This window comes from Portunus trituberculatus, chromosome 9 (genome assembly GCF_017591435.1).
Source record: "Portunus trituberculatus isolate SZX2019 chromosome 9, ASM1759143v1, whole genome shotgun sequence".
Taxonomy (NCBI): Eukaryota; Metazoa; Arthropoda; class Malacostraca; order Decapoda; family Portunidae; genus Portunus; species Portunus trituberculatus.
Window position 1 is genome coordinate 6,605,001 of NC_059263.1, and position 27,243 is coordinate 6,632,243.

Below are 27,243 nucleotides of genomic sequence, written 5' to 3' on the forward strand. Positions count from 1 at the left end.
CTCTCTCTCTCTCTCTCTCATCATACTAAATACCTTTTCATATTACAGAAAAAAAAGTAAACGGAAATAAACAAAATAATAGAAATAAAACAAAACATTTACTTTCTATTTTCAGAAAAAAAAAAAAAACAGATTTTTCTTCAAACCGATTAAAAGGAAATATACAGTGAAGATATAATTCCACAAAGACATTCCACACAATTTCCTCATCCTTTTTTTTCCCCTTTTTTAGATGTCAATTTCTATTTCACAAGTAACTTTCTCATATTAAAATTGAAGATATAATTCCATATAGACGTTCATCATATACATTTTCCTCTTCCTTTTTTTTTTTTTTTTTTTTTAGATGTCAATTTCTATTTTACAAGTAACTCTCTCATATGAAAATTAATTATCTTTGTACTATCGTATACTTGAAAAAAAATAAAAAAAATCCTTACTTTGTTTTTCATAATGTACTGCTATATTTCTTACTTCCTTTTAACCCTTTCAGTACCATGACTCGTTTCCATATTCATTCTGCTTACTATTTAGTGATTCCACACACCTTCAGAAACTCATATATGGGATTAGAATAGTGAAGACTGCAGCTATTAATCTTCCGACGTCCATAGAGCCTTCCTGATGTCAGTAAAAATGGTCTAATCATACATAAATCTCAAGGTAAAAAATGTGTCCCAGTATTGAGAGGGGTTAAGAATGTACTGCTAAATTTCTTACTTTCTTTTGATAATGTAGTATTGTATTCCTTACTTTCTCTTGATAATTTACTGCTATCTTTCTTTTCTTTTCTTTTTGATAATCTACTATTCTACTCCTTATTTTCTTTTGATAGTGTACTACTATATTCCTTACTTTCCTTTGATAATGTACTACTAAACTGTTTTCCTTATTTTGTTTTGATAATTTTACTACTATATTCCTTACACCCTTTTGATAATGCACTGCTACTACTCTTTCATATGACTAGCAATGTACGAAAAACTGGTGTACTATTTCATACCATCACTTCTTTGTCTTGATTTAATTCTTTACTATTTTTCACAAGACTATTTCCTTCCCTCAATATTCTGTGGTTCTCCTCTCGGCTTCTCTCGACTCTCGCTGTCTGCCAATCCACTATCACACAGAGGGACTACTAGCGTGACTATCCTTCAGTAGGTATTCACTATTCTGTTTTACACTATTTCCTGACTTCCAACACGGTTCTAAAGAGGAAACTATCTATGTTTGGTTTCTTACACTGTTCATTGCTCCTTTCTCAAAACACGTTATAATAAATAATAATAATAATAATAATAATAATAATAATAATAATAATAATAATAATGATGATAGTAATAGCAATAATGATGATAATAATAGGAGGAAGTAGTAGTAGTAGTAGTAGTAGTAGTAGTAGTAGTAGTAGTAGTAGTATTTCAGATAATAAATGTTTACATCGAACAAAAAACACACATAAATCAATAAATACACAAATAAAACAAAAAAAATAATAAGACGAGAGAGAGAGAGAGAGAGAGAGAGAGAGAGAGAGAGAGAGAGAGAGAGAGAAAGCGAAGTAAATAAAACAAACATCAGCATTTACCAACACCACATCCTTCAATAATAACAAAACTAGAAAAAAAAATGATAGAAAAAAATAGAAATAAAATGAGAGGATATAGAAGCATTATTTGGGAGCTGTTTCTTTCCCTCCCCCTTACCAATCTCCCTCACGCTCGCCACAAAATAACACACACACACACACACACACACACACACACACACACACACACACACACACACACATACATACATACAAAAAAATGAACTAATTACTCTCCCTTTATCAATCAAATCGCAGCACCAGAGAATAAAATTAATGAATGTAATAAAAAAAGGCAAAAAAAAAAATAAATAAATAAAATAAAAAAAAATAAATAGAATAAAATAAATAACCGTACTTTTTTCTTTACAGATGCGTGAGTTTTGGTTATAGACAAAGGCTAGTAGGTTTTGATCTTGTTGTTGTTGTTGTTGTTGTTGTTGCTACTACTACTACTACTACTACTACTACTACTACTACTACTAAAAGACCCATTAAAAGAAGAAAAAGAAGAAGAAGAAGAAGAAGAAGAAGAAGAAGAAGAAGAAGAAGAAGAAGAAGAAGAAAGAAGAAGAAGAAGAAGAAGAAGAAAGAAGAAATGGGAGAAAAAAGAAAAAAGAACAAACAAGCATCCAGAATAGACATCCCCACACTTATATATAATAAAAAAAAAAATTAGGCCAATAAATGATAAAGGAGAGGAAGCAGACAATGAAGAATAATTAGGAAGAGAAGAAGGAGGAGGAGGAGGAGGAGGAGGAGGAAAAGTGAGGAAGTACTGTGCAGTTTCTTCCTTTTTGTAAGTGTACTAAAGAGTTTCCTTAAGTGTTGTATAGAAGTGACATGATACACACAACCTTCGTCACTTCTCTTCCTCTTCTCGGCTTCTTCCTTTCTCTTCCTGTGTGTGTGTGTGTGTGTGTGTGTGTGTGTGTGTGTGTGTGTGTGTGTGTGTGTGTGTGTGTGTGTGTGTGTGTGTGTGTGTGTCCTTGGCAGTGTTCTGTGTTAAAGAGGAAGAAACACAAAGATTACGATAAAGAGAGAGAGAGAGAGAGAGAGAGAGAGAGAGAGAGAGAGAGAGAGAGAGAGAGAGAGACGATGGTTTTAATGACCTGCTATTTTCCTTTCTCCTCCATCTTCTCTTCCTCTTCCTCTTCCTCCTCCTCCTCCTCCTCCTCCTCTTTTCTTTTTATTAAGTTATGCATTTTTTTTTCTTATTTCTGTCTCCTCTTCAATTTCCATATTTGTTTCTCCCATTTTTATTCTTTTCTTCCACTTCCTTATTCGTCTTCTAATATTTTTTTGTCTTCTTTCCTTAATTTTCTATTTCTTTCTATCCTCTTCCTCAGTTTCCATATTTGTCCTTTTTTTCTTTCTCTTCTCTTCCTTTTTATTCTATTTTAGTCTATCTTGTTCATCTATTTCTTTTGTCCTTTTTAATTTTCATCTTTCGTATTCATTTCTTCATTCTTCTTCTCCTCCTTCTTCTTCTTCTTCTTCTTCCATATTTCTTCTCTTTCCCGTCTTCGCTTTTTTTTTTTTTTTTCATCTTCCGTATTTATTTCTTCATTCTTCTCCTTTTCCTTTTTCTTCTTCCATCTTTCTTCTCTTTCCAATCTTCGCTTTTTTTTTATTTCATTTATCTATTTTTTTTCCCTTTTTTTCTTGTTTCCAGCGTGTTTTTCTTTTCCTTCGTCTGTTCTGTCTTTTCCCATACATTTCCTTTCTCTTCCATTCCGTTGTGAAGTCTATTTATCTTTATTGTTATTATTATTATTATCATTACTGTTTGTTATTTCATTTTTCTCTGTTTCCTACTTTCTTCCTACTCCTGCTACGTTTTCTTCTCATCTTCCTTCTCCTTCCATCCCTTTCTCTTCCTTTTTTTTTTTTTTTATTATTACAAACTTTATTTTTAATCATATTTTTTTCTATTTTTCAAACTTCTATCATTATTCTCATTTTTTTCTCTACATCTCTTTTATCTTCCTTATTTTTCGCTTCCTTTCTTTACTTCAGTTGTAGTAGTAGTAGTAGTAGTAGTAGTAGTAGTAGTAGTAGTAGTAGTAGTAGTAGTAGTAGTAGTAGTAGTAGTAGTAGTAGTAGTAGTACTTAGAAATACATAAAACAAAAAAAATACATCCTGTAGTTATTTAATTATTTTCCACCTATCACCTTACGAGAGAGAGAGAGAGAGAGAGAGAGAGAGAGAGAGAGAGAGAGAGAGAGAGAGAGAGAGATCCCACACACACACACACACACACACACACCCAAAATAGACAAAACCCCAAACAATTCAATCTAAACCAAAGAAAAACAAGCTAAACATTTTAATTCGAAGATATGAACTGTTATTAATTATTCCTCGATCAAAGAATAGATAAATAAATGGAACAAATAAATAAAAATAGGAGTAAACAGAATGAAAATGTGAATAGAAAAAAAAACCGATTCACGCTTAAAAATAGAAAAGGAAAAAAAGAAAATAGAAGGAAAAGCCACAAATATGATAATACTTTGAGAAATCTACCAGACAATAGATGCATTTTATTATTTTTATTCTTTTTTTTATACTTAAAGGTTTAGCATCGTTATTTCTCTCTCTCTCTCTCTCTCTCTCTCTCTCTCTCTCTCTCTCTCTCTCTCTAAGAAAATAATCAGAAATATTAATAACTTTTCCTAATCAAACCTTTTCTTCTTTTTTTTTTTTTTCTATTTTAATTTTCTATATTTATTTTCTTCCTATCGTTGCTCCGGAAGAAAAATATAAAAGTAGATTTATTTCCTTTTCTTCTATACTGATTTACTTCAAGATTATTTTTTTCTCCTACTTTATTTTACGATTTCTACTTGTTCTCTCTCTCTCTCTCTCTCTCTCTCTCTCTCTCTCTCTCTCTCTCTCTCTCTGATGCGGAAGGTTCATTTATTTCCTTTTTTTAATCTCATTTTTGTACAAGCAATTTAGCGAATATCTACCTCTCTCTCTCTCTCTCTCTCTCTCTCTCTCTCTCTCTCTCTCTCTCTCTCTCTGGTTCCTTTGTTTCTCATTCAATACAAAGGCTCTTTTTGGAGTGTAAGAGAAAAAAAAACACGTATTGATTATCCTTTCCTTCTTTTGTCGTCTTTATCATCATTGTCCTTCTTATTATTCCTGGTGCTGGGCTTAACTCGCAGGCCAATTGGGAAAACACCTCTCTCTCTCTCTCTCTCTCTCTCTCTCTCTCTGAAACACCTGTGCGCCTCAAAAGGTAAGGTAAAGTGATCAGTCTTCTATGTACTTATTAGAGACAGGTAAATAATTATGCTATGGATCAGAGCAACGCCCAGATGTGTGTGTGTGTGTGTGTGTGTGTGTGTTTACCTGCCTTACCTTTAACTGTCTTACCTGGGCTGTCTCTCCTCTCTCCTCCCTCCCTCCCTCCCTTCCTTCCCCCACTCTACAGGTATATATGCTTTTGGTAACAGAGGTAATAATAAAAATGCTCTTGAAACACAGAGAACGTGACATGAAGGGTGATGTGAGTGGCTGGCTCACACACACACACACACACACACACACACACACGGCTGCCTGCTTCGGTTAGGCCAAGGTTAAACTTTTGTTAAGGAAAAGTGAGAGTGAGTGAGTGAGCGAGACGGAGAGAGAGAGAGAGAGAGAGAGAGAGAGAGAGAGAGAGAGAGAGAGAGAGAGAGAGAGAGAGAGAGAGAGAGAGAGAGAGAGAGAGAGAGAGAGAGTGTGTGTGTGTGTGTGCAAGCAAATTTTATATATAAGAATAGCTCTCGAACAAAACCAAGTGTGTGTGTGTGTGTGTGTGTGTGTGTGGAGAGGCTTGGGTATAGGCTGCAGGTGGAGGGAGGTGGGTGGGTGTGCTGGGAGGTGGAGGCGGCACTGGTGGCGTCGGCGGCTGAGGTGGAGGAGGAGGAGGAGGATGTCTGTCTGAAGTCTGAGGTCTGAAGTGGAGGAGGAGGAGGAGAAAGATGATAATGAGGAGGTGGAAGACGATGATGATGACGAGGCGGAGGAGGAAGAAGAAGAGGAAGTGGAGGAGGAGGAAAGGAAGAAGAGTGTAGACGAGGAGAAGAAGAGAAGAAGGAGGAGGAGGATATGATAGAGGCTGGCTATGAGGTGGAGGAGGCAGACGAGGCTCAGTGGAGGAGGTGGAGGAGTGGAGGGAGGGGGTGGAGGAGGGTGGAGGCGTGTGTGGAGGGGGGGGGGTTAGTCTCACATGCTTGGGCGGACTTAGCAGGAGCCTCTTTCAATGTACCTCCTCCTGCACCTCCACGGCTGTGTGTGTGTGTGTGTGTGTGTGTGTGTGTGTGTGTGTGTGTGTGTGAGGAGATATACCCACACACATACATACATACACATATACAACACATATACACACCCACGCCTACACCCACTAACACACGCACACGCACACGCAAACGCACTCATAAAATACGTAGACGCAGTACCCAACGTCAGCTTGCCTATGTATGTATGTATGTATGTACGTAACCACTGCGCCAGACAGCCTACGCACACACACAGACATACATACATACATGGCCAACACACACACGCACAGACATACATATATACAGACAGCTATACTTACAGTGGCCGCAGGAAGGCAAAGATCGGAGGACAAGAGGCGGCGGTCGGCGGTCGGTGCTTCGGATCGGTAGGTGGAAGCGGAGAGTGGAGTAAATAGAAGTGCCAGCCAGCCAGCCAGCCAGACGAAGTGGAAGGGAGTGGAAGGGCAGGGCAGGACATTAGGCTTCAAAACATCCCCCCCTACTAAGCCTTGGCATCCGCTAGCCACACAAATAGGGCTCCCTAAAAATGTATTCCACTTCCCTTCCACTCCCCTCCACTCCTTGGCCTCCACACCACCAATCTTGCAGTCTAGATCTTTGACCACCACCATCACCACCACCGCCGCTGCCACCGCTAGCCAGGGGTCGGCTCTCCCCCGCCCCCTGCCACCCCTGCCCCCGCCCCTGCCCCGCACCCCTGCCTTTACGCTATTGGCTCCTTCGAACTGGTGGTGGGCGGGTCCCTAGTCACAGTGGGAGAGGGGAGAGGGGAGGGAGACTGAGTGAGGGGAAGGGGTGTTTTCAGGGAGGGGGGAGAGACAGGCCGTTGGTGACCTGTCCCCCTTCCTCCTTTACTCCCCTCTTTCTTCTTATTCTCCTTCTTTCTCTTCTCTCTTTCTCTTCAAGCGCCACCCCTAGCCGCCGCCACCGCCCCCGCCGCCGCCGCCGTCCCAGCCGCCACCACCACCACCACCGCCGCCGCCGCCACCATAATAACAGTAACCGCCGCGTCCCCCTCTCGGCTCCTCGCCCCCCATCCGCCCCCCATTTCTTGACCCCCACCTGACCTTACTCTCCCTCCCGACCATAAGCTGACCCCAACCAGTACACAATGCCCCCTAGTGACTCTCTCTCTCTCTCTCTCTCTCTCTCTCTCTCTCTCTCTCTCTCTCTCTCTGGCGTTATTTTCTTCAGAATTTTAAAGAAAGTCAAGTATAAACCTAACGATTTTTTTTTCATGTCTGTAATAAATATTCATCTTTGTCTTGCGAAAAATCGTACGTAAACACAAGTATTATTATTATTATTATCGTTGTTATCATTATCATTATTATTGTTAGTAGTAGTAGTAGAAGTAGAAGTAGAAGTAGAAGCAGAAGCAGTAGGAATAGCAGCAGTCGTAGTAGTAGCAGTAGTAGTAGTAGTAAGAAGATTAACACGAAGAAAATGCTTACACGAACTATACACAAAACAATGACAATAACAGGAAAACAAAGAATAAATAACGTATGAGAGAACGAGTCATAAGGGATATACGTGTAAAATAAAAATATATATATAACAAAGAACATTACAAGAACACATTAATGATAAAAAGCTCAAAATGAATACATCTTCAGCCTTTTCATTTCCCTGTCTTAATTCTTCACTTCACCAAGACACGACATGGGAGAAAAAAAATAATAATTAGAATAAAAAATAATAACCAGGAAGGAAGGAAGCAATAATAAAAGAGAAGAATACAAATAAAAGAATAATTTTTCCACATTACTACTACTACTACTACTACTACTACTACTACTACTACTACTCTCTCTCTCTCTCTCTCTGACACTCACCATTTCTCCTTCCTTCCAAGAGAGCCACGAATCTGTAGAGAGAAAAAAAATATATTAGAGAAAGACGAAAAGTAAAGGAAAAAAAAAAAAGAACTGAAAAAGAGAGACTAGGGAAACGGAGGGAAATATTAAAGAAATTATACATAGAGGAGAAAATATGAAAGTGAGGAAGAGGGATAGAGAAAAGGAAGAGAGGTGGAAAAATATCAAAACACGACGGTACAGGAGAAACGGATGAAAGGAGAAGGAGAAAGATATTAATGAAGCAAGAAATGAAAGAAAAGGAAGGGAGGACGAGAAAAAAAATAATAACAAGGAAAAAAATATGAAAATGAAGGAAAGGAAAAGGGGAAATAAAAGAGGAAATAGGGAAAATAATAAGGAAAGAGAAAAGAGGGAAAAAAAAGCAAGAGAAGGGAAAACTACGTGTTGTCGAGAGAGAGAGAGAGAGAGAGAGAGAGAGAGAGAGAGAGAGAGAGAGAGAGAGAGAGAGACTTCCTTCCTACTCAGCTGTTTCATTATTTCAGCTTCGTTTGTCTGTTGATGTTATTGATGTTGTAATAAATATGTTCTTATTTTGTCCTTCCTTGTTTCCTGACATCATTGCTATTGTTACTACTACTACTACTACTACTACTACTACTACTACTACTATTATGATTTATTGCTCATATGTATTGGTAGATGTTTTCTTTTGTCACCATTATCATAAGTAGTAGTAGTAGTAGTAGTAGTAGTAGTAGTAGTAGTAGTAGTAGTAGTAGTAGTAGTAGTAGTAGTAGTAGCAAATCAATAAAAAAAACACAGATAAGAATAAAAAGACAAAATGAAGAAGAGAACGAGTAACAAAAAATAGAAAAAAAGGCGAGAGAGAGAGAGAGAGAGAGAGAGAGAGAGAGAGAGAGAGAGAGAGAGAGAGAGAGAGAGAGAGAGAGAATTCTTAGATACACACTGTAGATGAACAAATAGCAACACTGACAATTCCCAACTTAACAGGATGCAAAACTAGAAATCTTTGTGGATAAAATTGTACACTGAGATTATTATGTAGGTGGAGGTGGAAACTGATCAAGAATTCTGTCTGTGGAGAAGATAAGGTAAAAAAAAAAATCAAGAAATAAAAATAAAAGGTGGGTATTTATTCAATTTTGTGGAAGAAAACTGACTAAAGAGAGAGAGAGAGAGAGAGAGAGAGAGAGAGAGAGAAGCGGAGAGGATATGGCTCAAATTACCCTTCCGAAAGGTAGACACACAATAAAAGAAAGAGGATATGGGGCAGAAAGATAATGCTTGGCTGCAACAATAATAATAATAAGGGCAAAATAACCAGAACACGCGTTAGATTATCCTTCGAAAACGTGAACACAGTGACAGAAGGAAGGAAGAAAGACGATACAGGTAAGATGACAGTAATTACAACCTAGGTAAGAAAAAAAATGGTAAAAATGGTGGAAGGGACATGGTTTAGATTATTCTTTGGACAAGTAGACATGAAGAGGGAAGGAACAAGGTACAGGTAGGATGATGATAATTACGGTGCAGGTAAAGGAAGGTAAGAATGTAGAGAGGACATGGCTTGAGTCTTGCCTTACGCGGGAGGACACGCAGAAGACAGAAAGAGGATACAGGTGTGTGTGGAATTGCTATAATTAGGACACAGGTAAGAAAAAAAAGTGCTACAAGAGGAAGGTGGAGAGAACAAGAGTATTTTCTATTATTTTCTTTTCCTTTATTTTCTTCCGCTTTTCTTTTCTTTTTTTTTTGAGAGTGGCTATGGAGGAAGAAAGATATTTTTTTTTATTTTCCTTTTTCATTCGACTCAAAGAAAGGAGGAAATAGACAAATAAGGAAAATAACTGCTTTTTTTCCTTTCTTTTATTGCTTCCGATTTTCATGAAGGTGGAGATGGAGAAGGAAGGAAAAGAATACGTAATTTTTTTTCCTTTCTTTCATTCTTTTGTTTCCAAGGAACGTGGAAATAAAAAAAGGAACGAAAAGTATGTACATAAATATTTTTCCAGCAATTAGAGAACAGCTAAAAAAAAAAAAATAATGAAATAAAAATAAATAATGAAAATATAAGAGGTAGATTAACATGCCAAAATTTTTAGTATCATTATTGTTTTCATTTTGTATTCTAAGAAGGACAGAAATGGAGAAGAAAGGGCAGGGATATACGAACAGATGTATGTGTGTAGTACATTTCCAATAATTACAGATAAAAATAGTAATAAAAGTAATAGAAATAATAAGAATGCAGAAGAAAGATGCACAAAACGCGATATTCTCTTTTACTATTCCTGTTATGATTTATTCCAAGGTTATATATAAATGGACACGGAGAGAAAAAAATAAAAATAAAGAGCTGTCAATATTGAGAATAATTATAATACAGATAAAACAATAATGACAATCCAAGAAGACACAAAAGAACAAGAATTTTTACCATTTCTGTCTTCATAAACCCTAAAAACTGAAAAAAAATGATAGGAGGCCAAAAAAAGATAGATAAAACAAAATAAAATTACTGTTACAAATTTTTAAAACCCTGAAAATAGAGAAAGAGAGAGAGAGAAAAAAAAAACTAAGGACATAGTAAGAACAAGAAATTTTAAACACTTTTATTCCCAAGAACCCTGAAAATAAAATAACAATTAAAAACAAGAATATAGACAGAACAGAGAGAACAAGAAGATAGAGAGAACAGGGAACAAGAGTAGAGAGAAGAGAGAGAACAAGAATATAGAAAAGAGAGAACAAGAATAGAGAAGAAGAGAGAGAACAAGACAAGAATAGAGAACAGGGAACAAGAATAGAGAGAAGAGAGAGAACAAGAATAGAGAAAAGAGAGAGAACAAGAATATAGAGAACAGGGAACAAGAATAGAGAGAAGAGAGAGAACAAGAATAGAGAGAGAGAACAAGGATAGAGAGAAGAGAGAGAACAAGGATAGAGAGAACAGAGAACAAGAATAGAGAGAGAACAATAATTTTCAACACCACTATTTACAAACCCACTGAGAAATAGCTGAGACATGAACAAAACAGAAAAAAAAAAACATACAAATAACAAGAAATTCTAACACAATCATTTTGAAAACCTCCTGAAAAATGGAAATAAAAATACCAAGAAAATAAAAAGAACAGGAAATTTTTACCATTACTAATAAAAAAAATGAAAAGAAAAAGAAAAGAAAAACAAGAACAGAGAAATAACAAATAACAAATTACTATTTAAAAAAACCAATGAAAATAGAAAAAAAATAAATAGAAAGAAAAAATTTTACCATCAATAATAAAAAAAGTGAAAATAAAAATAAGAAAAACAAAACGAGAAATAGAGAAATAACTAACTAAATAAATAAAATAAACAAATGAATAAAAAAAAAATAAATAGAACCAGGTGAGACAGGTGTGAGACAAATGACAGTAACTAGATAAATAATAACAGCACAGACAGACAGACAGACAGACAGACAACACAGACAGTAGCAATTGGACTTCTGGGCCCTCAAGAGACAGGTGTACTGGAATAAGTTAATAGTATAGTGATTAGACTAATTCCTGCACTATTAATTAGGTGGACAGGTAAATAATTTGATGCAGGTGTGTGAGGCAGACCCAAAGTGCCGCCATTCATCACTTTCCACGACGCTAAAAGAAAAATAATACAGGAAAAATGAAACGAGAGGCTGAGAGAGGAAATTACATGCAAAGACGAGTATACAGGAAATTCAATAGAGGGAAATGTAAGAGTGGGAAAAATTATACAAAAGGAGGAGGAAAATATAGAAAAGATGATGCCAATGAAAGGGAAAAAAAATATCATACGGGGAAATAATGAAACGAGAGAATGAGAGAGGAAACTATATGCAAAGACTACGGAAATGCAGGGAAATGTATGTATGGGAAAAATTATACAAAGGAGGAGGAAAATATAGAAGAGATGATGCCAATGAAAAGGAAAAAATCACACGAGGAAAGGCTGAGAGAGAGTATACGGGAAATTTAATACAGGAAAATGTAAAAATGGGGGGAATAAAAAACTATACAAATGAGGGAAAATATAAATGAGATGAAGATAATAAAAAGGAAAAATACAGGAAAAAAAGTTAAGTGAGACAGAGAGAAAATTAAATACATCCAAAGAATTTAATACACAAGAGAAATGTTAGCGTGGGAAAACTATACGAGGGAAAAAAAAAAAAAAAGATGAGATGGTGTGAAGAAAATAATTAAGAAATGCATGTGTGAAAGTAAAAGGGAAATAAATGGAAAGGAAATAGGAAGAAATAGAAAAGAAATGCAAGAAAGAGAAACAGACAGATGAGGTGATGAGGAAAAGAAAAAAAAGAAAAAGAAAACGAAAGATGGGAAGAAAAAGAAAAAGAAAATGAAGGAAGAAAAAAGGGAAGAAAGAAAAAAATGAAAATGAAGGAAGAAAGAAGGAAGAAAATAGGAAAAGAAAAAGAAAATGAAGGAAGAAAAAGGAAATGAAGGAAGAAAAAAGAAATGGAAAATGAAGGAAGGGAAGAAAAACAAGGCGAGAGAAAAAGAAGAACAAGAATAAGAACAAGAATAAGAACACGTAGAACAAGAAGAAAACGAAATATGAAAAAATAAATATCAAACCTAAATTTTCTCAATCAAACCAGTAAAATAAACCAAAATAAAAAAAAAAAAAAAAAAAGCCCTTTAAAAAAATAACAAACAGATAGATAGACAAAATAGATGAAAACTAGATAGAAAATAAAAGAAAAAAGAAAAAAAGGAGAAAAAAAATTCTTTCCCTTTACAGCACAGTCTGAGAGCGTGGCAATGACAGACTGCTAATGGATTAATGGGTTCACGTGTCCCAGGCTGCCTTCACGTACACTCCAGACGCTGTACCCTCCACCCCCCTTCTTTTTTTTTTTCCTGAAGCGTTCTTCGTAACAGAAAGGTGAAACAGCATTAAGTAGTTGGTCTCTTTTTTGCCCATGAGGAAAATGAAGACATTGTTTTCTATGTAAATGCGGAAAAGAAAAGAAAAAAAGGTTCCGCTCAGTTGTCAATCCACTTGCAGATCCGAGAGTTAGCCAAAAGAAAGGGATAAATGTTTTGAAACCTCCCTCTTAAATGAAATCAAGTCATAGGAAGCTGGGAATGCAGAAGCGGGTAGGGAGTTCCAGAGTGGGTGTCATATTAACCCAATCTGAATGTTTACTCTCACACTTGTGGTCAACGCTTCTCAAATCGTGTGTAATTTGACTTAACTAAACTATTTGTTGATGTTTTTGAGGTGAAGAGCTTCCATATTTTATCAGTCTAGCTTTATTTTTCTTTGATTTTACCTTTTTTTATGTTATTTTAGTGATCTTCTGTTAATTTGCTTTCCTATTTTATCTTTTATTGAATTTCGTATGTTATATTTTCTTTATCTAAATTCATTAACTACCTGCTGACTCCATTTCCTTTTTCTTTCATCCTTCTCTTCTTTTCTTCATCTCATTTAATTTATCTTCTAATTTGCTTTTCTATTTTATCTTCTTCCTTTAGCGTCACTTGATCAGTATCCTGTTTAATCAATTTTCTAGTTTATCTTCTTCCTTTTAGCCTCAATTCATAAATCTACAGTTTATCTCATTATCAAGACATTTATCCTTTCTTTTTGGCTAACTCTCTCAGACCTGCAAGGGGACTGGCAACTTAGTGGGTAGTTTTTTTTTTCGTTTCATATTGCCCTCGGCCACCTTTCCCCTGTTACATAACAAAAAAATTCTACTTTATCTTTTCTTTATAACACTTAATTTGTAGTAGTAGTAATGGTGGTGGTGCTAGTAGTAGTAGTAGTAGTAGTAGTAGTGGTGGTGATTTTCTTTATAACACTTAACTGATCTTCCATTTCCTAAACTTTCTCTATTCTACTTTATTGACGTTTTGAATCTAGTCTTCTATTTCACCTTTTTCTCCTTTATCTGAATTTATTGCTTTGTTTACTTGTTTTTCTTTTTTTTTTTCTATTTCAGTGATCTATGTCCTCCTCTCTTCTCTTCATTCTGTCCATTTCAATCCTCACCTTCATGTGTTTTATTTATTCGTGTTTCGTCTCCTTTTCTTCTCACGTCACTTTGTAAACCTTCACTATCTTATTCTCCGGCAAGAAAGCAAAGACAGAACGAAGGAGGAGAGATAGAGAGAGAGAGAGGAAAAATAATGATGAAAAAAAAAAAAATCATTAGCAACAACAATAACAACAACAGAACAAGAGCAAGGAAAAAAAAACGAAATTCATCGAAGAGAAAAAAATATATATAAAAAAAGAAGAACTAAAAGAACAATAAGGAAAGAGGAAGAGAAGAAAAAGAAAAAGAAGAAGGAAGGAAGGAAAAAAAGAGAGAGAAAGAAATAAAGAGAGAGAGAGAGAGAGAGAGAGAGAGAGAGAGAGAGAGAGGACATGGAGGGCGATAACAACGATGATGACGATGACGAAGCGAAAATGCCCAAGATGAAATTATACGTTGAAAAAAGTCAAGAAAGGAAGAAGGGAGGAGAGGGGGGGGAGAGGAAGAGGAAGTAAGTAAGAGAATGAGGGCGAAGGATAATAGGAGGAGAGGAGAGAAAGGAAGGATGATAAATGGAAGCTCAGGAGGGAGGACTGTAGCACCTAGAACAGGAAGAGGAGGAAGAGGAAGAAGAAGAGGAGGAGGAGGAGGAGGAGGAGGAGGAGGAGGAGGAGGAGTGTGCTATGCTTGATATAAAAATAGGTTTTAAAATATTATGGAGCGAAAATATTGAAGACGAAAGAAAATATAATAAATGAGAAAATAAAAGGAAAAAAGAAAAGAGGATAAAGAAATTGGTAAAGAGAGTGATAGAATGAGGAAAGTTCCATGACAAGGACAAGAAGAAAGAAAAGAGTGACAAAGCGAGAGACAAAGATAGAAAAGAAGGAAGGAGAAACAAAAGATTGAGATAGACTGTCAGAGAGAGAGAGAGAGAGAGAGAGAGAGAGAGAGAGAGAGAGAGAGAGAGAGAGAGAGAGAGAGAGAGAGAGAGAGAGAGAGAGAGAGAGAGAGAGAGAGAGAGAGAGAGAGAGAGAGAGAGAGAGAGAGAGAGAGAGAGAGAGAGAAAGAGAAAGAAAGAAAGAAAGAAAGAAAGAAAGAAAGAAAGAAAGGAAAAAAGACTGATAGAAAGAAAAAAGAAAAAAGAAAAAAAAATCATAAGATTGATTTGCAGAAAAACGGAAAAAAAGAAAAAAGAAAGAAAGGAAGGAAGAAAGAAAGAATAAGAGACATATTGATAGAAAAGAACGAACGAAGGAAAGAAAATAAAAAAAAGACACACACACACACACACACACACACACACACACACATACCACAGGCAGGATGTGTTTACTTATAATAACTACCAGCACACTTACACCACTACAGGTACGGCGTGGCTGTTACCTGCCTACTTAGAGCTAATTAGGCCTGTAAAGGTGGAGGAGGAGGAGGAGGAGGAGGAGGAGGAGGAGGAGGAGGAAGCGTGACTGAAGACCAACAGGATATGAACGCGTCTGTCACGTTGTGGTGTGTGTGTGTGTGTGTGTGTGTGTGTGTGTGTGTGTGTGTGTGTGTGTGTGTGTGTGTGTAATGACCGATTCATGAATTTACATTAGTCTGATTTATCTTTATATTTTCCCAATCATTCCATCTTTCTTTTCTTTTTTTCTAGTTTTTTTTCTCATTTACTTGCGATCTTTTTCCTTTTTTTTTTATTGACAAATGGATATATGGCAATCGTGTCCATATATGTATACTTTTATCCCCTTCCCTTCTTTAAATTATTGTTACTATTCTTTTTTTCCTCTTCACCGTCTTTCATTAACAAGTGTATGGGTGAATGTATAACAATGTATAATGAGAGTGACGTTCATCATTCATTTTACTTCCTTGTCGCCAATTACAAACTCTACCAAATTATTTCCTTCACTCTATACATCACAGCGCACTGTTTTATAATTCTGTATCCTTCCGTCAGGTGTGTGTGTGTGTGTGTGTGTGTGTGTGTGTGTTAACAATATATAATCTATTACATTCCATACCATCATTATTAATTTTTTCCTCTCTCTCTCTCTCTCTCTCTCTCTCTCTCTCTCTCTCTCTCTCTCTCTCTCTCAGTCTCTTTTTAATAGTGTTTTTATTATTTATGAAGCTAAGACATTTCCTGACACTCGTTTCATACATTTCTCCTTGTTATTTTTCCACGTAATCTATTTCCTCCTCATTAATTACCTGTTACCTGTAGACATTCGCTTCAGCATTAATTTATATCTGCAGTCCTTTTTTTTTTTTTTTTTCTTTAGTTTTTTTCTTAAGTGCACGTTATCATTAACCTCAAGAATGATTTGCAGTTCATGTACTTCTTTTATTAATTTTCCTCTTAGTTCATTTGATTTAAGTTCCTAATTCATACCAGTTTTTTTTTTTCTTTCTTTTCTGTATTGCTACATTATTTTCAGAAGTCATGTCATATGTAACTACTATTTCATTTCATCCACATAATCTCCTTTTTTTTTTTTTTTTTTTCTTCCTTTTTATTGTTACATCATATTCCCATCATGACGAATTTCCTACATTTTTTTTTTTGGTTATATTTATCCTTTGTGTGTGTGTGTGTGTGTGTGTGTGTGTGTGTGTGTGTGTGTGTGTGTGTGTGTGTGTGTGTGTGTGTGTGTGTGTGTTCACTCTTCGTTTAACTCTTTAATTCCATTCATATACTCCTCCATTATTTTTTTTTCTTCATAGTTTCTAATCAATTTTCTTTTTCCAGGCATTGCTGTGTATCATTGATCTCTCTCTCTCTCTCTCTCTCTCTCTCTCTCTCTCTGCATTGTTTCTCTCACACCTGCAAATCTTACCACACAGACACACACACACACGTCATTTCTCAAGGTGTTTTTTTCTACGATTTCCTGTCTCCTCGTCTTCTTTTTGCCTATAACTCACTCATACTAAATTTCTCTCTCTCTCTCTCTTCACTCCCTTCATTGATCTCAACATCTGTAATTCCTAACACTCCTTGTCATTTTTCCATCAAGATAAATTTCCTACACTGTTTGCCTTTTTTATTACATTTGTCCTGATGTGTGTGTGTGTGTGTGTGTGTGTGTGTGTGTGTGTGTGTGTGTGTGTGTGTGTGTGTGTGTGTGTGTGTGTGTGTGTGTGTGTGTGTGTGTGTGTGTGTGTGTGTGTGTGTGTGTGTGTGTGTGTGTGTGTGTGTGTGTGTGTGTTCGTCTTCTGCCTTTCACACTCCTTTCTTTGACGGTGAAAAGATTTAATTCTCAAGTAAAAATCGTAGTTAGATTTATTTACTTTCTTCATTCATCTCTACAATTTTCTCACTTCGTCCTTCAATCTTAGTTACTTATTTATGTATCCACGCATTTTTCTATACATTTATATAATTTTTCTACGTTTCACCATCTTATCTCAACCACATTTAACCCCTTTGAGTTCCATGATGCGTTTCCATATTAATTCTACATATATTTGGTGATTTTATACAGCTTCAGAAACCCATGTGAGTATTGAAATAGTAAAGACTGTGGCCATTACTCTTCTGAACTCCATAGACCCTTCCTAATATCAATAAAATGGTCTAATCGTACACAAATCTCAAAGTAAACATGTGTTCCAGTATTGAAGGGGTTAATAGGCAGTAATAGCAGAGATTGACGTGTGTGAGTGTTGAAATAGTAAAGACTGTGGCCATTACTCTTCTGAACTCCATAGACCCTTCCTCATGTCAATAAAATGGTCTCATCGTACACAAATCTCAAAGTAAACATGTGTTCCAGTATTGAAGGGGTTAATAGGCAGTAATAGCAGAGACTGAGGTGTGTGAGAGCGTTTCCATAAATCAAGTGATAGTTCGGGAAAATATTAAAAAAAGCCGAATAATGATCTCCGTGACTTGTGAAAACAGCTGTCATGGGAGAAAGCAGCAATGAGAAACACGACGCTTCACTTTTACATCCTTTTTAATCTGACAACCTCCTGATTCATTGCCAGTATATCACACAACTTCAGAGTCATCAACAACACCAGTACAGGGAATCAGAAGGGCTGGTATCTTCATTCACTAACACCTGTCTGAGCATCTATGGTTGAAGAAACACGGGTATGTCAGAATGGTATGTGTCTTATCTCACTAATTCCTCACATACTAAAACACATAACATATCAATACACGGAATAATAACTGGTTTCGTCATCCACTAATACTTATTGAGTTATTACTACATCATCTGTGAGGAAGACGCAGGTGAACACAATGAGGATGATACACATACAAGAACACATAACACACATCCAATACACGGAATAATAACTGGTTTCTTTATCATCTAATACCTGTCGAGTTATTTCTACATCATCTGAACACCTGTGGGGAAGACGCAGGTAAACACAGTGAGATTGGTACTGTGTCTCATCTCACTAACTTCCCCCATACAAAAACACATAAACTCACCGAAGCGAAGTGTTACATAGACTGCTGATGGTACTTAGAGGGTTAATAATAAAGAATTGCAAAATATCTCAAAGTGTTACAAATTTTCCCAGCACATGAGTGGACGTAACAAATAAGAAACAAGTACCAGGATATCGTGTAAGCTAGTGTATCTTCTGTATCCTCTATAGTAATGGTACGAGAGGTGAAAGTGATCTAATATCCAGGTACTTGAAGGGTTAAAGGGACAATAAAGTGTTTCAAAATATTTCAAACTGTTTTCAAATGTTTCTTAGCATATCAAAGCACATAAGATTCAGGGAAGTAATGTAGCGTATAGTCAATGGGGTGATAAATGTTTAAGAGGGAGGTGTTAAGACATTCATCCCTTCATTTTGGATCACTCTTTCGAACCTATATGGGGACTGGGAAATAAGTGGACCTTTTTTTTGTTTTATGTTGCCCTTGCCCAATTTTCCCATCTAACATAAAATAAACAAATAGAAATAATAAAAATGTTTCAAAATACTTACAAAAAGTGTTTATAATGTTTCAAAACGTTACAAATGTTTCCCAGCGCATCAAAACACGTAAGATTTAAGAAAGTAGTGTCCTGTATAGTCAAAGACCTAATAATAAAGTGTTCTAAAATATTTCAAAGTGTTTACAATATTTCAAAGCGTTTCAAATCTTTCCCAGGACATCGAGACACGTAAGATTAAAAAATTGGTGTCTTGTATAGTCAAAGACCTAATAATAGTGTTCCAAATTATTTCAAAGTGTTTACAATGTTTCAGAGCGTTTCAAATCTTTCCCAGGACATCAAAACACATAAGATTCCAGAGAACAGGTGCCAGAAGAGTGTCAATGGAAGTTTCTGTATCCTGTGTGTGTGTCTCCGTGTAGCATCGCCCTCTGATCGTAGTAGTACAGGAGGCGAGGCAAGTCCAGTCACACCTTCAGCTTCTAACATTTTTATTTCCTACTTGTGACTCCTAATGCGATTATTTGCTCGTACGCCTGTCTGTTGCCTGTCCCGTGCTGTGTGTGCCGATGTGGGTTTGTCTTTCTTATGTGGCCTATCCGTCTGTCTGTCTGTCCGTCTGCGTGAGTGTCCGTGTGTCTTCCTTCTCGCTTTTTTCTCCTTTTTTTGTTTCTTTTCGTGGTTTTTTGGTGATTTTTTTTATTTCATTGTAGGATTGTTATTATTTTTTCTGTCTTTTTCTTCTTTTTCTTTTTTTTCTGTTTATGTTTCTTTGTGTCTACATTGCTCTCTCTCTCTCTCTCTCTCTCTCTCTCACACACACACACACACACACACACACACAAACCACGTGAAAGGAATAATAATAAAATAAAATAAATAGAAAGAAAAACGAATAAAGAGAAAAAAAAACAATACAATCTTCTCTTAAGACTCGAATACATTGAAGTGAGAAGAAAAGAGAGAAGAAAACAAAGGAAAATAAAAAGGACAACACACACACACACACACACACACACACACACACACACACGATGAGGAAAATTCTAAGAAACAGGCTGAAGCAAGGAACTGGTGAGAGAGAGATATAGATAGAAAGAAGGAAAGAGAGAAGGAAAGAAAGGAAGGACACACACACACACACACACACAGACAGACAGACAGACAGACACACTAACTGACTAAGCAAGAAAGCAAGAAAACAAGCAAGCATCCCTCAAGCCAGACAAACAAACAGGTCCCGGTGCAGACGAAGATAGAAAAAACAGCCTAAAAAAGAAAAGGTAAAAAGAATTGAGTATAGACAGTGATAGGTAAGCAAGTAGGTGAAGGAAAAAAAAAACACTGTAAAAATACGAAGAACTAGTTAGACGAGAGAGAGAGAGAGAGAGAGAGAGAGAGAGAGAGAGAGAGAGAGAGAGAGAGAGAGAGAGAGAGAGAGAGAGAGAGAGAGAGAGAGAGAGAGAGAGAGAGAGAGAGAGAGAGAGAGAGAGAGAGAGAGAGAAATACAAAATAGACAGACAGACAGAGAGACAGAGATAATGACAAATAAACAAAAAAAAAAAAGATCGATACAGAAATACAAAGAAAAAGAGACAGAATAAGACAGAAAAGTAGAATAAAGAAAAAAAAAAAAAAAGAGAGAGGCAAACGAGAGAAGAAAGTCACAGGATTCACAACATTTAGGCCTAGTGATTTCCCGCAGCATCCTTCATTACGTTCTTCTATTCTCAACTCCTTCACTATTAACCCCTTCAGTGCCGTGACGCGTTTCCATATTCATTCTGCTTACTATTTGGTGATTTGATACAGCTTCAGAAAGTCTAATGGGTGGGAGGGATTGAAATAGTGAAGGCTCTGGCCATTAATAGTCTCTCCTCCATAGACCCTTCCTAATGTCAATAAAATAATCTAATCGTACACAAATCTCAAGGTAAAAATGTCTCCCAGTACTGAAGAGGTTAAACATCCTTCAATACGTCATTATATTCTCAACTCTCTGACTCTTAGCACCTTCAGTAACAACGATACGTTTCCATGTTCATTCTGCTTACTACTTGGCGATTTGATACAGCTTCAGAAAGTCATGTGGAGGGACTAAAATAGAGAAGGCTCTGGCCATTAATCTTCTCACCTCCATATACCCTTCCTAATGTCAATGAAGTCGTCTAATCACATCTAAAACTCAAGGTAAAAATGCGTCTAAATACTGAAGGGGTTAAAAGACAATTTCTTCATCACAGACTTCCAGTACCTACCTTGTTCAGTTACTTGCACTTATTTCCTCTCATCTACTCTCACTACTCTTTCCAACTCTCACTTAGGGATAAATCAACACTGAGGGCAAGATACAGAATCTTTAGAACACCTATATGGAAGGAAAAAGGGACAAAGACACTAGATTTATCCAATACCAAGCCTCTGTTGGACTCAGACGTGGCTGCAGAAAAATCACAAATGCTTTAGAATAATCTATGATGAAGGAAACATGTCAAATAGGAGTGAAAGTGTTAATCCTTCCAGTACCATGACGCGTTTCCATATTCATTCTGCTTACTATTTGGTGATTGAAAACAGAATCGTATTTATGGGGGAGTAAAATAGTGAACACTGCGGCTATCATTCTTCTGATCTCTATAGACCCTTCCTAATGTCAATAAAATGGTCGAATTGTGTACAAATCTCAAGATAAAAGTGTGTCCCAGTATTGGAAGTGTTAATCCTCCTATTTCCTATTCTAAGTACTTTAAATACTTTATACAATGCTCCAAGGGATTTACATGATAGAGAAAGGGTTAATATTGATACTAGTGCGCTGGAATTACAGGTAAGATGATGGATACAGGTGCTACTTACAGGCAAGTTATAATGGTAGTGAATTTAGACACGTGAAAATTAATACAGATAATGGATTAATTACAGATAATAGTGAAAGAGTTGACATTGATACATATAGGCTGGAATTAAAGGTAAGGTGAGAAATACAGGTGCAAGTTACAGGTGAAGATATGTTAATTGATGGTGAATTTAGAAACGTGATCAATGCAGGTAATGGTGCGCTGGAATTACTGGCCAGGTGGGAACAGGTAAAGGTACGTTAATTAGAGGTGAATTTAGATAGGTGTAGATTTCTTAAGGTTGTCAGCAGTGGTGGAGGTGTTCTCAGGTGATGTTAGACTCTACAGGTTAATAAGTTACCTCTGCACAGGTGAGAGATTTCTATATCACGTACTTCGAGGCTCAAGTACTTCCATATTTATTATCAAACTTTAGACATTAAGAGGTTTTTTTCTATGACAGGTGATACTAGGCTCCGTTAATTAGTGTTACCTTAGGACAGGTGAAATGTTCTTAGGCGGACAGGTGACAGGCTTTCATATCACCTGTATTCAAGAATCAAGTACTTCTATATTTATCAATTAAACTTTAGACAGGTACGAGTGTTTTTTTTTATGCCAGGTGATACTAGATTCTGTTAATTAGTGTTACCTTAGGACAGGTGAAAGGTTCTTAGGCTTTTTAGTTTGATAGAAATACCTCAAAATGAACTGTGTTTTGTCTAGCCCTATGTGAGCTTAGATTTTTTTTTTATTCTTATTTTTTATTTTCTCCTCACGTTCCTGGTTTTATTTGTTATATAGGCTGTTGTTATTGAATTTGTGAAAAGGTTCTTAGGCTTATTAGTTTCATAGAAATACCTCAAAATTAACTGTTTTGTCTAGGCCTATGTGAGCTTAGATTTTTTTTTTTTTCTCCCCACGTTCCTGGTTTTATTTGTTATATAGGCAGTTGTTATTGAGTTTGTAATTTGAACCATTTCGTGATTAGTTTGGTAGTTGTGAAAATGTTGATTATTATGACGAACGATGGTGCATTAGTAATTTTTCTATTTTTTGTATATCTTATTTTGATTATCATTTGGTGTGTGTGTGTGTGTGTGTGTGTGTGTGTGTGTGTGTGTGTGTGTGTGTGTGTGTGTGTGTGTGTGTGTGTGTGTGTGTGTGTGTGTGTGTGTTCACTCTGCAGGATTTTTCTCCCCACTTTTTAAAATATTTTCACCATTTTTTTTAATGATAAATGAAAAGCAAAACAGAGAGTCAGTAGTAATTAGGGATTTTTTTTTTTTACCTGCGGTCTTACTTTTATTTCCTCTTCCCATGACGTGTGTGTGTGTGTGTGTGTGTGTGTGTGTGTGTGTGTGTGTGTGTGTGTGTGTGTGTGTGTGTGTGTGTGTGTGTGTGTGTGTGTGTGTGTGTGTGTGTGTGTGTGTGTGTGTGTGTGTGTGATAAGCTTTCGCTGCCCACAATTCTAAAACCTCTGCTATTTTTTTTTTCCATTTACATATAAAAAAAAAAAAAAAAACGCAAAATAACAATAAAAATTTTGAGTTCGTTTTTTGTATGGTTTTGGGCATTTTAGACGTGCCCCAGGGATCTCTCTCTCTCTCTCTCTCTCTCTCTCTCTCTCTCTCTCTCTCTCTCTCTCTCAATTAATTTTTGTAGTACTCTTTGTGGAAATTCAAGAAATATTCCTCCCACAGTAATTAAACAGCGCTGACAAACCATCTATCCTTAATTATTCTTTGTCAGGTTAGTTATAATAGAGACTTTGCTCATATATACTCGTAGATCCGACCTTCTTTGTTTTCTGCACCGCATCTCACTGCTGGCCAATGCTCCTTCACACCGTTACTCTCACCCACTCACTCACTCACTCACTCACTCACTAACATACATTATCCATTTACGTGGATTAGGAAGAAACAGTCAGTAGATGCTTGTCTGTATCGTTAGAACATCATAGCATAGTCAATCAGTCAGCCAGTCAGTCAGTCAGTCAAGAAACAAATGAAGTAAAAAAGCCAGTAAGTCAATAAGGAAGATAGATAATCAGTCAATCAGTCAGTCAGTCAGTCAGTGAGAAAACAATTGAAGTTCACAAGCCAGTCAGCGAGTCAGCCAGTCAGTCAATCAGCCAGTCAGCAAAGAATTGAAGTCCACAAGCCAGTCAGCCAGTCAGCCAAGTAGTAAGTAACCCACAAAGTGAACGAGGCAGTCAGTCATGCAGTCAGTCAGTCATTCAGTCAATCAACCTCAGACAGGAGTAACATTTCCCCCCAACAATCGCACAAAAGACAGCAGAGTACTCCAGCAAAACCACACCAGGCAACCAGCGAGCCGTGACAGCCACACCTGGTTACCGACACCTGTACACCTGCTTCAATAACACTACTCTCGCTTTGCTCTTTCACCATGACTATTTCCAAAGCCACAGAAATGATTACCCTTGCTGTCTGGAATGTTTCTTCTATTAACAATGTAGAAATCTTGTTAATCCCTTCAGTACTGGGACGCAGTTTTACCTTGAGTTTGGAGAATTATTAAGCGATTTTACTTACATTAGGAAAGATTTTTGAAGGTCAGAACATTAATGGTCAGAGTCTTCTCTATTTTAATCCCCACATAAGTTTCTGAAGCTGTATAAAAATGCCGAAGAGTAATCACAATGAATATGAAAACGTGTCCTGGTACTGGAGGGGTTAATCTGTCACTAGAACCTTAGAAACACCCTTCAAAAACAGTGTAGCTTATAATAGTGTTTTAGAATATGGTACTTGATAATCAGCCTTGTTCTCTTGAGTGTTTTCATGCTGATAATGTAAAAATCTTGTTACTCTTTCACTAGAACCTTAAAAACACCCTTGAAAAACAGTGTTGCTTATTGTGGTGTTTCAAAATTTATTACCTGATGACATAAATAACATCCACATTTTCCTAGTATAAATTTTGGGGAATGTGTGTTTTCGAGTTCAGTAAAGTGGTGGTACACAGGAAAGTAACATCAAAGACTGTCCTCCCCGTAAGTCACAGCCGCAGGGAGAAATGAGGCAGGTAAGAACACTACAGGTAACACAACATCGTGACAAACACAACGGAACACAAGAAGTAAAGTGATACACACACACAAAAAAAAAAAAAAGTCATCATAATCATTCTCTCTCTCTCTCTCTCTCTCTCTCTCTCTCTCTCTCTCTCTCTCTCTCTCTCTCTCTCTCTCTCTCACACACACACACACACACACACACACACACGATGGTAAAATTACTCGTAACACTAAACATCATAATGTAACACAACTAAGGTGGAATACAGGAATCTCTCTCTCTCTCTCTCTCTCTCTCTCTCTCTCTCTCTCTCTCTCTCTCTCTCTCTCTCTCTCTCTCTCTCTCTCTCTCTCTCTCTTTCGTCTCAATTCCTCCCTCCGTTGACGTCACGAAGTAGCTACAAACACATTAATAACCTAAGGAGCAGCTGACGTCACAAGTGTCAGAGCCGTGACGTCACGAATAGGTCACGTGTAAAGGGTACCACGTCACCAATAGGTCAGATGAATTAGACAGCACCCAGAGACAGCAGCCTTACCTGGCTATTTCGAGAGACGCTGAGCTAACCGTGACATCCAGCCGGGACCGTGACAGAGGGATTTACGTGACACAAAGGGAATAGTAACGAGATTCTTATCAAATAAAAAAAAACTCATGTAATTTTAAGTAGAGTTGTTTTAGGATATACAACCACGATAAGAGATTTAGTTGTGGATGAGATACAAGATAAAAGGAAGGAATTCATCACAGGGGAATGTAATGAAGGTTAAAATACTAAGTAGCAACATAAAGGATACGAGAATGGTGGTGTAGACAACATTTTGGTGTGATTCTTTGAGTAAACAGGATGAGGGTAAGATGTGAGGTTAAGATGTAACAGAGGAAGGAATACAAGGGAAGGAAAAGTGAGGTAGTGAGGTGCATGGTACAGCAACAATTAACAGCTGTAACAAGGGAAATACTGGAGATGTTGAGATGTTTTTAGGTAAGGTAACGATTTAGAGGTAAGATATAACAAGGTAAGGAAAATGAAGGAAAAGAAGGACTACAATGACATACAAAAATAAGAATAAGGGAAGCTGCAAGAAATCATTAATCCCTTCAGTACAAGGACGCGTTTTCATATCCATCCTGCTTATTATTTGGTGATTTTACACAGCTTCAGAAACTTATGGTAGGATTAGACTAGTGAAGATTCAGGCCATTAATCTTCTGACCTCCACAGACCCTTCGTAATGTAAATAAAATCGTCTAATCACACCTAAAAAGTAAAAATGCGTCCCAGTACTGAAGGGGTTAAGCCTACACGTGGCAACCGTTTGTAAAAATATACCAAGTAATTTCCTCTTATCATCCTTATCAGTGTAATCTTTCAAAGCGTCCTGCACACTTGGCACAAACACCCTGACTACTGACCAATCCATTTATCTATAACAAGGGAACAATGATGAACATAACACAGGATAACAATTCACGAGAGATTAGATACAGATACTGACCGGGAATACAGCAAGAGATACAGATAGGGTTACTAATTAAGACAGGACAAGAAATACAGTTAAAATTAGATACAGTTTACAGTTACCCCTTAGAACACCTGATTAAACTATCTTAACGAGGGATATAATAGCACAATCATTAACTTTAAGGGTCATAACACAACAGGTAACGGGTTCAGGGTTGATTAAGATTATAACAGATGAAACTAAAACAGGCTCCACATAAGGCGACGTGAGAAAGGCAGCAGTGGAGGTGAGGAAGTGGTCTAGTATTAGCAATCAGAGCGAGGAGTAACGGGTTCAAGCTTCTAAGAAATGAACTCCCTATAAGTGTGTGTGTGACCAGAAAGGAAAGTCAACAGGGCTCGTATACAGAAACACTTTGTTCTCTCACCACGACAATTTTCCCAGGCCACAGAGGTGATTAGCGGGGTTTTCAAGTGTTTCTACAGTATATAGTGTAGAATTCTTATCACTCTGCCTCTAGAACCGTAACCCTAAAAAAAAACTCGTGTAAACTTAAATAAAGCTTTTTTGAAATAATGAAGGCATTGTTCCCTCATCACGACTATTTTCCCAGGCCACAGAGATGATTAGCGGGGTTTTCAAGAGTGTTTCTACAATTAATAGTGTAGAAATCTTGCCACTCTGCCTCTAGAACCGTAAAAATACCCTAAGAATCTCGTGTAAACTTAAATAAAGCCTTTTGAAATAATAAAGGTGAAACGTAGAATTGTCTGAAAATACGACCCCAGACTGGTATTCATTAGACAGGTTGGTGCATAACTGTTACATAGGAATGGTTAATGAAAGCATAGGTCTAAATATTTGTAGTTTAATAAGCCTACATTATTCTCGTAGGCCTAGTGTTCTGGTGTTCCCTCGTATGCTGATGTGTGAAATAATGAGAGAGAGAGAGAGAGAGAGAGAGAGAGAGAGAGAGAGAGAGAGAGAGAGAGAGAGAAGAGAGAGAGAGAGAGAGAGAGAGAGAGAGAGAGAGAGAGAGAGAGAGAGAGAGAGAGAGAGAGAGAGAGAGAGAGAGAGAGAGAGAGAGAGAGAGAGAGAGAGAGAGAGAATAATAATGTTTGTCTTCTTTTCTGTACATGACTCAGGAGGACTTAAATAATTAATGTTTTATGCACACACACACACACACACACACACACACAC

General features: G+C 36.8%; 1 long non-coding RNA gene across 1 annotated transcript in view; it reads right to left on the reverse strand.

Annotated features, from left to right (window-relative positions):
• Positions 1 to 6,509, reverse strand: part of LOC123501436 — a 60,958-nt gene extending 54,449 nt beyond the window's left edge. The window contains exon 1 of the long non-coding RNA XR_006673637.1: positions 6,190 to 6,509. This is a non-coding gene — a long non-coding RNA (uncharacterized LOC123501436). The remainder of the gene's footprint in view (positions 1 to 6,189) is intronic.
• Positions 6,510 to 27,243: the final 20,734 nt, after the last annotated feature.